This window comes from Zootoca vivipara, chromosome 8 (assembly GCF_963506605.1).
Source record: "Zootoca vivipara chromosome 8, rZooViv1.1, whole genome shotgun sequence".
In the NCBI taxonomy this organism is placed as follows: Eukaryota; Metazoa; Chordata; class Lepidosauria; order Squamata; family Lacertidae; genus Zootoca; species Zootoca vivipara.
The window spans coordinates 61497335-61510796 of NC_083283.1; the positions used below are offsets into that span (position 1 = coordinate 61497335).

At 38.1% G+C, this 13462-nt stretch overlaps 1 protein-coding gene across 13 annotated transcripts in view; it reads right to left on the reverse strand.

Moving 5' to 3' along the window:
• HIVEP1 (HIVEP zinc finger 1) overlaps window positions 1-13462 on the reverse strand; it is a 94964-nt gene that overhangs the window by 39838 nt on the left and 41664 nt on the right. The window lies entirely within an intron of this gene.

Genomic DNA, 13462 nt, shown 5'->3' on the forward strand with positions numbered 1-13462 from the left:
CATCTGGAGGGCCGAAGTTTGGGGGTGCCTGCACTAGACCTAACACACACCATGACACTAGTGCTCACAATTTGAGTTTCTAAGTTTTTTTAGAACGAACTTTGGCAACCTGGCACCTTCCACATCCTTTGGACTACAATCTCCAACAGCCCTAGCCAGCATGGGTTGGTGAAGGCTGTCCTTGTGTTTCCAGCAGATAGAACAAATTACACTAGCAGTAAATAGAAACGGTAAATGAGCAAAACACATACAGTACTTCCAACTTCCAGTGCCCATATCGCCTATGCCGAATTTTAAGGATGACAATTAGCAACAAAAGGTAAAAGATGTATTGGGAACTGCACTTTCAAACTAGCAGACTAATGAGCAAAATAATTAGTCTGGAAATGCTAATTTGTACTGCTAGACAAACATTTGTTATAGTTAAGAAGAGAAGCCAAGGGAAAATGTATCCCTCCTATGTTCCGTATTTCTGCTTGTGACCTTGAATAAACTCTATACAAGAAAACATGTGGACTGCCCACATACAGCTAATTTGCAGCTGATAAGCAAGCATAATCATTCAGAGAGAATTTGAGAAAAGTGGACTCAAAAACTTGACTGAACTCTGAATCTGAAATGTGAAATGTTTTGATAACATTTTTGTTGAAACAATGACAGATGAAACTACAATTTCTGGGAAAGCTAAACAGCAACATTTAACAAGTATCTAGTCTCATATGTACAAGTTATTTAAAGCAACAAAAACAACCCCTAAATAGACCATTGGACATAGACCAGTGACGATGATACCAATGTAACTATGTTGTCAAAAGAACTGGTCTTATATGTGATCATGGCAACAAGAACAGTAATTGCAACTCAAGGGAAAACAGCTCAAAATCTTACACTGGACACTTGGTACCACTTACTCTGGAATAAATCTATAGCAGAGAAAACCATGCATAATCTGAAATTTTGGAAAGGACTAGAAGCTCCAGACACTTTTTATGTGATTTGGCATTCCTTTATGACATCACACCTGGCAAATCTGGAACTAGACTTGATGATCTGATAAAACTGATAATCTTTACATGCACTTCATATGCAACTACTCACTCTATGTGCCTATTTCTTAGTTTTGTTTCTAATCTTTTAATTTTTGTCTGCTGTTATAATGAAAAAGATAACGAAAAAGAAAAAGAAGATAAATCACTGCTCATTCTCATTGGTTTAGAAATGGAAACTGCAGCATCTTCCTGAAAGACACTGTGTCTGTGTTAATTGTTTTTTAAAATCTGACAAGCAGCCATTGGGTAGCAACATGGTAGCAAAGAAGGTGAAAGGTCACTAGTTGAATCAATAGATTAAGACATCCGTTTACAGCACACAAGTAGCATTACGTAACGGCTTTACTTCTCATTACTGTGAGCAACTCTTATATGTTTCCCAGAATAGGATCTGTTACTATATTCAATTCAGTAAGATATTATCTATGGCAACAAATGTTTTTTATTGATAATTTATTTTAATATTATTTCGATAATATAAACTACTCACAAAACTTCAAGGGGAGGGGGGAATTACACATGATAATGTATCAATCTATCTCCTAAATGACAAGTGTTTGAGAATAATGACATCTGGATGATTCCCAGGCTATAATCATGATTCCACTTGAGCTCATAGAAGTTCTATCGTTGATTACTGTAGCAATAGGAGTGATTCTTTGGTGTTTAAGAATGCACAACCAGGATGTACATCTGTGCGGGTTCCTTCCTGTGCTTACATTTGCTAACTTATTTTTAATTATATAATAAATCCTATTTGTGAAACGACAGGAATGAATTTCCTGGTGACATTACAGTCTCTCCAAAGCCAGGTAAGCTACCTGCAAAATGTGTAAACCAGCAAAGTAAAAATAAGCAATGTGACTTTTTTATAAAGAGCAGAAGGTATCAAAATGCACCTACAAAGGTCAGGCAGGCATCTGCACAATTTATGATGGAAAAATTCCTACATGTGTACTGGCATATTAATGATTTTGTTAAGTATACAACGTCTGTTACTAAGATGGTCTCATGTCTCTGTGGTATGAGACTCAAGAGCTTGTATTCCATTAGCAAGAAGGCTGTCATGATTTGTGGATTCAAAAGCCTTCTCTATCCTATTGATAGCAGGTTTATCAGGCCCCATATGGATTGGTAAACTCATCTTCTAATTTTTGAGGGTTCTAATTTCTGCCTTATGTCAAAGGTTCTTCTGAGAAGAGGAATAGCAGTCTACCACCTAGGTCTTAAGTATCAACTTTTGGCACCTTAATTCTTGAAGATGTTGTCCTAAGGGAGAAAATGATGTTGTTTTTAAGAACTGCATATGAAGGCTTAATTACGGTACGTTTTTGATGGTGGAGAAAATAAATTAGTACCTGTATAGTTCCATGGGAAACTGTGTTACAGTTGACCATGATCACAATATTATTACATTTTTTGCCCATCTTTCCTCCAGGGAGCTCAAGGTGGCTTACATGATTCTCCCCCTCCCCATGTTATCCTCACAACAACCCTGTGAGACAGATTAAGCTGAGAGACAGACAGTGAATGGCCCCAAATCACAGCTGAGTGGGGGGGGGGGGTTTGAATCCTGGACTAAACCACCATACTAAACTAGATTTGAAATATTTCATATGTAATTTTACATTTTAAAAAATAGTCCCCGTTGCTACTGGGTTGGCCTTTCAGATGGAGTTCATTTTCAAATACTAGCATGCCACATAAATGTGATATTCATCCATGCAGCTTCCCTTTTTCCTATAGAGAATACAACTTTGCTTTCTAATCTGAATATATATTATGCAACTTTGCTTTCTAATCTGAATATATATTATGCAACCTACTTGATAACAATCAAGTGCACATCACAGACGTATCTTACAATCCTACTAACACACATAAAAGTTACCTTGAAAACTGGCCCTCAGTTCAGTTTTATTAGCATTCAAGAACATACACCAAGCAGTCTCCAACCTTTCACATATGAAAACAGGGGAACTCCTGTATTCAAATGAATGGGGCTAGAGTCTATCAGCCCAGTTTAGGCCAATAGTAGGCTGAACACAACAGCAGGCCAAAGAAAATCCAGGCTTAAACATGCCAAAATCATAAAGTGGGAATTAAAAGCACAGACAAGCAGGTGGTTCATTTTATTAACAAAAATTTGGATTTCATTTGTCTCAGTAGAAACATATGTTTGGGCACCATCAGAAATATAAATATATCTCACAAATGCTTTACAGGGTTAGTTAGTCCCTTTGTGATGCCTGCTTTCTGGGCTTTAGCTACCATGTGTGTTTATTAGTATAAAAAAAGATTTAAAAATCAACAGGCACTTGGCTCGCTATAGCATCAACCGGTGAGAAGGGTGGAGAACCACCCTGCCAAAATTCAGCAGAAAGGAGGGCTGAGGAGAATTGCATGTTGAAGGTGCATCACAAAGAGTCCACCTAGATCAAGTGGAAATAGAAGGCCTAATTCTATTAATCTCATTATGGAATTTCTTAGGAAAAAAGCTTATTTCTAAGAGGAAAGTATCAGATTCACTATGATCAAAGTGGCTACCTGGCAAAGCTAAATAGTCCAAATCAAGAACCTGCCAGCTATTCTGTACATGAAATACCAAGGGCACTGACTATTTTGGAGCCTTTTCAGAGGAATGTTTTACTACTTCAGTGTTCTTTTTTCACCAAGGGTAAAATTGTAAATATTTGTGTAAGCTTCCCAGAGCCCTTCATAATAGCCCCATCAATTAGTCTAAACAAGCAGTTGTGTGCACATAAAGGAAGCAAAGGTTTCCATCAATGACATTTACATCTATATCTTCCATCTCAAAAGGTTCCAAATGGATATATACAGGAAAGAGTGAAATAAAATGGTGCATCAGGCCAATATCTGTAATTTTACTGTTGTTGGTTCAGTTATTGACCACCTTAAGTACAGTTTCTGTAGAAAGGCAGAGTATAAATTGTAACAAATTAAGTTATGAAGGAGGAGAATTACACTGAGTACATTTCCCTATCCTACTTACTATAAACATACATAGAAATGTTATACTGCATTTGGACCACCCCACTTTGGTGCTGCAAACACAGCAAAAACCACATGGGAGGCAGCAGTTATGAGTTACCAGTCTCTGCTGCCACAGCAGGCGCTGTGATTCTTCAGTGGTTTGACTTCACCCCCGGAAGTATGGTCGTCTCTCAAGACAGATGTCAACAAAAATTTGATGCTATTCTTGGTAATCCAGCAAGGTGTCAGTGGTCTGGTTTGTATATAAACCATTGGTTAATATTATGTATGAACCTTGCCCAGCAAATTAACTATGATTTATTAGCTATGGTTAAGGCTTGCTTGTTAATTAAGGTTTGCTGGTTGATAAAATTTAGTTACAGTTAACCGTAGCTTAGCATTTTGAGAACCCGGACATCCTCCTTACTTATGGGAGCTGTCGCCACTCAAAAACTACAAAACCTGTGATGGAAGAGAGAGAGAAAAAATATTATTTATTGAATTTATATACCATCCTAAACCAGGAGGTCTCAGGGCGGTTCACAGAACAAATTCAAACCACTCTCAAGGCTTGACTGCTCTTGCTGCTGTTCTTAATTATTATGTGATATACAACCTCAGGTTTAACTCTGGTTAATATTAACTATGGTTAACGTTTACCATGGTGTTGTTATGTGTGAACCAGGCCTGTATCTGCTAGTCACCCAACCCTCATTACTAACAGACCATAGGGAGGGGATTTCTGGCTTAGCATTACAGTCATGTGGCTACCCCCTGGCCACAATGATAATGATATTTGCTTTAGTCAAATATGCAGGGGTTTCACATCACTGGCCACTACCTCTATTTACAGATGCTTGGTAATTGCAATCTAAACGGAGTATTTAGAATTGCACTTTTAGTGATTTGTCACAGGTTGAGGGGAAACAGATGGGATCAAACAGATGGTGCTTCAAGAATATCTTGAAACTCTCATACCGTCAAGACGCATAGGTTCTTGTTTTAATTCTGTTTCTCCAAACAGGATTTCCTACACCATTGTGATAGTATTTATATTTTAAAAATCAGAAGATTAGCTCCCCCCCCCAATCATACATAACACACTGACAAAATATGCTCTCTGAAACCTGAAAAGGAGATGGTTCAAGTTAACCAGAATAATGTAACTTGGATCTAAATCCAAGTGTAGTGTAGTTATTATAAATTAAGACTTCTCCCGTGCCTATTGAAGCATTTGCAAAAAATTGTAAACTGCATGTATAACGTGCATGTTTTACTTAAAAGCTAGGATTTAATGGCTGTATTTGTGTATAATACAGGAATTAAAGATGGTATCCAAAACAGACCTGACTCTGGAAACAAAGAAACCTGTACCACCTTAGATTTACCACTAGGAGTCAGCTTTGCACAGGTCAGAATGAGCACCAGGCTCTAATGTACCTAATATATGAAAAATAGTGAATAAGCTAATAGTACTGAGCATTTAATTAGAAACTTTTTACACACAATTCTGTTGTCTTCCTAGCACTGTAAAGAGATTATCAGTCTACACTCGACTGAGCTCTTTGCCAAAAACACTCTTAAATTCCTCATCTAGTAGAATTCATATGCCAATTCAGAAGCAGATCATGTCCACAACTTAGCTTAAATCTGCTTGAGACAGAATGCGCAAAGTTTGCTTTGAGACTAAGTAACTTGCCCAGTTACCAAACTGTGGGAGGCAGTGGAAGACAGGCGTGCCAGGCGTGCTCTTGTCCATGGGGTCATGAAGAGTTGGACACGACTAAACAACAACAACTTGCCCAGTCTGGTACAGGAATAGTCCTGGGGCAAAACTGGTCATTTCAGTTGCAGAAAATTCTCTTTGCAGGGAAGAATTGGGGTGCTTAACTCTCCCCCAGTCAGGCATTTTCCTCCTGAAACTTCCCCCCGTTTCTACTTATTCCTGGCATTAGTGCTACAGATTGGTGCTGACCTCACAAACATAGGTACAGAACTTGGGGTTGGGGGCAGCATTTGGGAGAAAAAAATGTGGCAGAAAAAAATTCCAGCCTTTCTCTGCAACGAGAGATAAAAGACTTTCAAGCTAATGCAGGTTTCCTCAACCTTGGCCCTCCAGATGTTTTTGGCCTACAACTCTCATGATCCCTAGCTAGCAGGACCAGTGGTCAGGGATGATGGGAAATGTAGTCTCAAAACATCTGGAGGGCTGAGGTTGAGGAAGCCTGAGCTAATGATTACATGCCCAAACAGTGTAATATGTAGTTTGATCTTTGCTGTGAATACTGCTGCAGTTCTAATAAATAATAATTATTTATTTATTTATACCCCGCCCATCTAGCTGGGTTTCCCCAGCCACCCTGGACAGCTCTCAACAGAATTAAAAAGCTATAAAATATCAAACATTAAAAACTTCCCCAAACAGGGTTGCCTTCAGATGTCTTCTAAAAGTCATAGTTGTTTATTTCCTTGAAATCTGACGGGAGAGCATTCCACAGGGCAGGCACCACTACCGAGAAGGCCCTCTGCCTGGTTCCCTGCAACCTCACTTTTCGCAGTGAGGGAACTGCCAGAAGGCCCTTGGAGCTGGACCTCAGTGTCCAGGCTGAAAGATGGGGGTGGAAACGCTCCTTCAGGCTGTTTAGGGCTTTAAAGGTCAGTACCAACACTTTGAATTGTGCTTGGAAACGTACTGGGAGCCAAGTCCTTGATGGCTAAGTTTGACATGATGGCCAGTAAGCTGAACAAAACATTGGACCTATACTAAAACCCCAATACTCTACAAAGGAGAGGTTATTCCTAGGAAGAACATTCTTGTTCCAAAACCTATTTCCATATGAGTTTCACTAAAGCAATAAGTTACTTAGCAGCAGCTGTTACATGAGCACACCATGAATGTATGTGTACTAGCTCTAGCAGAATCATGGATGCAAGTACATTATCCCTCAACTGAATGCATCTCTAGCCCTAACTGCCACCATAAGCATTACCACAGCCTCTGCAGCTCCTCCATCCATGGCTTCAAGGTTTCTCCTCTCCAGGGGCCGATGAGCTCTGGCATCATGAACGGATATCAGAACTCCAAACGTGTGCACGTGTTGTCTGACATGCTTTAAAAAATCCTAATTAAAAATTGTCAAGCCTGCTAGAGTTGTTTCTTAGAACGGGTGATTTTATATACACATGTACAGGCAAAAGTGGGGCTCAAAAGCATGAAGGGCAAGTAGTATAGTCCATGGCAATGCAAGATAAGCCTAAAATTGTCACAGGTTCTTCTTTGCTTTTTTTTGTTCTTGTTGCTATTTTGCCATTTCTCTCTCAATTTCCCATGTTTTTTCTGTATGTACATACAACATGATAACATTTCCATGCATCTGATGTGTATGAAGGGGATTCTAGTGTACAAAAGCTTTTGCCACAATCTATTCGTGTTCAACGCGCCACAAGCCTTTGTTTTAATGTCATAGAGAATGCCATGCTAGAAATCTCCCTAAGATGCCTAGTGTGTGTAGGGAGCCTTTTCAAATGGGAAATTGCTCAAGCATTCCAAAGTGGTAGTGGTTCTCCAAAGGGCTGTACCATGCAATTTCCCCCCTCAAAAGTACAGATTGTTTTTTACCTTTTTCAGCCGGTCCAATGTACCTCAGACCATGTGGTGGACCGGACTATATTGGGGGGGGGGAAACAAATTCCTATGCCCCACAAATAACCCAGAGATGCATTTTAAATAAAAGGACACATTCTACTCATGTAAAAACACGCTGATTCCCAGACCATCCATGGGACTGAGAAGGCGATTGGGCCGCATCCGGCCCACGGCCTTAGGTTGCATACCCCTGGGTAACATTCTGCTGCAGTTGCCACTGAATTACCTGTGCTTCTAGAAGACTAAGATGTAGTCACTCCCTAGGAACTCCCTTTGGTTCCTATGCCTTTTTAAATGTGTTTGTGGGAAGGGATAGGGGAGTTATTTGTGTGTGTGTGTGTGTGTGTGTGTGTGTGTGTGTGTGTGTGTGTTTGTTCTTATTATGCATTTTGTATTTTTATGTTGTGAACTGTCCTGATATCCACAAATGAAGGGCGGCATATAAATTTAATAAACAAATAAAACATAATTAAACATCACAAGTTGGTGCTTTACAGCCTGCACAAAGGCAATCTTTAAGCCACTCTTTAGACACAGACAAAATATTGGAAAGAAGGCAGATGGACAAGGTACTTGTCCTTTTGGAAGTTTATTGTTTATTTTATTTATGAATTGCTCCCCACGAGGCATCCCAAAGCAGTGTCAGAAACTCAGATATATAAGCTAGGCTCCAAATGGCTAATTAAACCATGGTAACAATTGCCAAAATGGAATGTCTAGTTGCCATTTGGGGGCCAGTTGGCTCAAAAGTCGTATTTTTCAATACAACTGAAAATTGTTCTGATTGTGGAGACAAAATATCACAGATAGGATTCTAAATGATGTGTTGTTAGTGTGTGAAAACAGGAAAGAGTCAAGGATCCCCAGGCATGCACTTCCAGATGGTGGAAATATCAGGTGCCATCCTGGCACCCGGGCGTCTTCACTTGGTTGGAAGTGGCTAATAGCCAGATGCAAAATATGCCTGGTACCTGGCAAATTTTGAACAGTGTCTCAAAGTGAATGAAAATATAGTAATATAAATAAAACAGTTACTAATATAAAAACAATTAAAACATTTGCATTTATAAAAAAGATTTTAAAACAACAACGGCACATACTTAAAATCAATTCAAATCCCAGTTGGGATAAGGATTTTAAGAAGCTTGTTGAATGAAGAATATCTTTAGCAGGTGCTGAAAAGGCAATAAAAATGGATGTGTAATATGCATTACTGGGGAGTTCCAAAGGATAGCTGCTGCCACATTAAGGGCCTGATTCAGACATCATGCGGAATAGACCTCCTGAATAGGATGGTATATGCAGAATGCCCTCTCTTGCACAAGGCAGCAATCAGTTGTGTGTGTAAGGGATAAGGTGATCTTTTAGGCAAGACGTTAGTGACAGGAATATCATTCATCCACTAGTGGAAAGGCTCTCCTGAGAAAACATGCATTTTGATGTTTATATCCTACCTTTCTATTAAAAAAATTAAAATCAAGGCACCTATCAAACATAAAACTAAAATTAAAAACATTCCTAACAAACGAAACTGGAATTTTCATATAATATAAGTTAGAGGCCACCTTAGGGTTACCCTATGGTTGCAATGGAGGCAAAGTAATCCTCCTTCTCTGTTACCATTGTGCCTGCACAATTAACAAGCAGAGCTATTAGTTGTCCTGTGGACTTTGATAATATGATTGACTAGGAGCTCTTCTTCAGGAAGACATCTTCAAAATTAGGGTTGCATCCTAATCTCCTGAAACGGTTCTTTCTCCCTGTAACTGATGAAAATGTAGGTACAGAATGACCAAATTTAACATTCATGGTTACAAAAGGAGTTAAAAGTAATTGGTAGTCCGGTATATGAAATGTGACAACAGAGTGGAAAACAGCTGGCTATGAGAGTAGATTGAAGGTGCCAATAACTTTCAACTCTTGATGGGCATTTTTATGCTCTGGCCAAAACCTGAATGGAAGACCTCAAGGAAATGCAATTTTCTATTTTATTTCCAGATTACCAAGTAGAAATCTTTCTAATGCAACTTATAAGTGTTACCATTGAAATTTAAGCTTTAGATGAACAAAACAAATGGCAACAGAATAAAAATATGAAGGGCAACAAAGCCCAAACTGATTGCTAAGCTGGACAGAACAGGATGCCTGCCTTTATTTAATAGTTTATGCTAAGTGGGTTGTTGTTGTTTTTACTGTCACTTCATTAGCAGTGTATCTCTATAACCAGCAGTGTTAATTTGCATAAGCAATATATATTTCGTATTAGACTTTTTGTATATGTTCACAGCTAAAGCCAAACCATGGCCAGAGAAGATGCCAACTTTATCTTTGACAGTACATATTGGGCTTAAAAAAACCAGTTTATTACAACATATGTCTAAGCCTTTTCATTCCTTTTACATCATACAAATTTTCTCACTCTTCTCCTCCAACTCATTCACCAGGCACACCCAGCATGAACTAAAACAGACTGTATACGCAATAAATATATGATGAAATATTATTTTCAACATGGTTCATCAGATCCTAGTTTTAAAATATTCCAATCATGTTAATCGATTAAGGACCCCTAAGCATCAAGGTGTCTTCACAGCTGTTAAGGCAGAATTCCATAGAGAATGTGCATGGAATTCCCTTCAGACAAGTTTGCAGGCTGGCAAAGGATGGAGAGAACAATCTCTCCCACCTTTACCAGCCCGTGGCTTCTCTCCTGGCCTTGGAGGAAGGGAAATAGAACGTCATTGGATTGGCCAAAGAGCAATGGATTGATCTGCAACTCAGTTGTCAGTTCACTGAGCTTTTATGCATATAAATCAAGTGGGCTACTGAGAAGGCAAAGAGTGCTCCATGATTCCTCCACCACCCTGTTGCATTTCTAGTCCAGTCAGTGCCTGCTTTTTACTCATAAGAAGGGCCCACATTTTGATTAAAAAGCAAGCAAGTAAAAAGTGTGCAGCAAGTCATTTGCGGGGAGCTAACTAGCAAGTTCCGCAGATTTTTGGCTTCATCTTCTGAAGTCTACTCTTATGTTCTCTAACTCTCAATTGTTTGAATGCACACATATTAAACCAACCTACCTTTCTCCAGTCCATTGACCAGGAAACTTCTAAATTGATTAGTTCAATAAATTTGTATTTGTGAGATCATTCATACAGTATGCAACTAAATCAAAAACAGGAAATGGGTAGCAAGTTGTGACAATAGGGGCTTGATATTAGGTAAAATAGGGACAGGGAGAAGAGGGTTTCTTTTATAAGGTCTGAAGGGTTGATATACTTGATAAATTGTTCTGTTTCAGGAAAAAAATATGGTGCTACAACTAACAGCATAATTTTACAAGTGTGCTTGGAAATAATCCCCATCGAATTTTGTGGGTTATACTGCATACAAAGATGCCTGCAAGATGAAGAATAACTAACACAGAGAGACACTTAAGTATTGATAATCTGAAACATTAATAAATGTTATTAAAATAAACCAAGCTTCACAAAAGGATAAGATACACTGGTCACAATGTTCATCTGGTTACATAACTTTATCGAACACATAACAGATGAGACATGAAATTCCCAGAAGACCCCGTTTATTAAGCTGATCACTCATTATATATTTGACTTTATAAAAATTAGGTCAATGGCCTCCCCAAATGATGATGTAATCTAGAGAAACACTTTGACCAATTACCTTTATGTGGGAGGAGATGGACAGATGACAGGGAAAGTATGCAGTTCTTATCAATTCTGACCTAGCTGTGCTGTAATTAGACTAGGACATGAAGCATTTTCTTAATTGTTCAATCAGTACCACTCACTCATCATTCTAATGAGTGTTTTTCCTGTTCCAGGAAACAGTAGTCGTACATTTTCCATATACTTTTTGCTTCTCCTATTGGTCAGAGTATGCTATATGTAATGACTCTTCCCCACCCCTTTTCTTTTGACCAACATAATTCTGGGTCATGAATAAACAGTTGGCATGGATAGAAATGTCAATCTTTATGAGAGATAATTTGGGCAGCAGTCAGTTGTGGTGATGCTATTTTAATTTAGGGATGCTAACCATGAGAAATTTGCACATTTCTCTTCTATGTGAAAGGCTAAATAAAAAGGACACCAAGTCCCTGTGCCCCACAAGTACCTTGCAAATCAGTAATAAGATCTCCAACAAACTTGTAATTTCACATTCCCCTGTATGAATTCCAACTCTAGCAAAAGAGTCAGATTTTTAACAACTAAAAATATGTACACTTTCTTTACAGAATAAGAATATTTTTGCTCACATTTATGCTTTTAATTCACAAATTCTATCAACAATTTTTCTGAAGAGGCACTTCAGAATTTGAAACTTTCGGGAGTATGTTCAGGGGGGTGCAAGAACTGGATTTCTAGCTTCTTAAAATGGCCTAGAGAATGGCAAGTGCATTGACCCAGGATGACAATATTTGTATGGTACACTAACCAGGCACTTTTTGTTTCTAAACTATAGCAAATAAATTCCCTGCAATTATTTGTTTTTCATTAGGTCATCATGTAGTCTAGGTACAATCTGTTGTTGTTTTTTTAATTAAGATGAAGTTCTAATACGTTCTGCTAGAATGCCAGAATTCACAATTTACTATTTGCTATTCAATCTCAATTAGATCTGCAGAACTACCTCTTCAAATATAATATATAACATGGACAAGGACCTTCGACAAATCCATTAAGCTTCAGAGGAACTTTGGAACTAAATCAGGAGATGTGTCATGCATTGCTTCCTTTCCACAGGAAGTATTTACTGAAATCCTACACTGTCAAAGGTCACTGTCAAACAAACAATTCATTTTTTGCTTTCAGCTGTATAGGGCTACTGCAGCCAAAAATAATTTTAAGGTCAAGTAACACAATCTTGATTTTGATCCATTTGCCAAATAACTCTCATAACCCTAGCTAATATTCAGTCAAAAATACTTAACAAGAGATGTATCCCAAGAAAAGCTAATATCATAGAACTGTGTGTCCTTAACAAGCGTTGTAGTAGAGTATCCTGGCTTTGGAAAATGTTATATTTAAAAATGAATCTTCCAAAGGTAACAATATAATACAGACAAATGAGTTATAAAAAAGGAGCTAGTCGATAAAATAAAGCAGTGCTATGTTTCATAGAACTACACAATATCCCCCATCACATCACTGAAGCAGAACAGTTGGATATTAACCTTTAAATAGCTGGAAAGAATCACACCACCAAGCACCAACCCCCACAGTATTTAAAATGGTAATATTCCTAATACTAGTTTTATACTTGAACAAGTATCTGCAGAAATGATAAATCTGATTGTTACTTAGGTAACTTGTTGAATGACAAGTAAAAGCATACATTCTGCTTTTAAACAATTATCTATTAATAATCTCAGTCTCTTTACTATATCATCCCACCATAACCAAACTGTTCCTTCACTTCTCTTCCACACTACTTAGACCATGAAATATTGCATAACACTACTGCAATAAATCAAAGAGTTTCTGAGCCACCTTCTTGCTAAGATTCATGCACCTTTGTCAACATTTATTTCATCCTTTTAGAAGTATTGTCTATTAAGATCTTCAATATGGCTGGAGTGGCAGGGCAAAAAGTAAAGCAACTTTGGGACATTTATTTATTTATTATTGTGATTTATTGTTATAGATTTTTATTCAACTTCTTTCTAGCTATAAATACCACCTATTTTACCGAGAGAATTTCAGAAGTCTACACTTGTTACTCTCCCTTTATATATATTACATATACACAC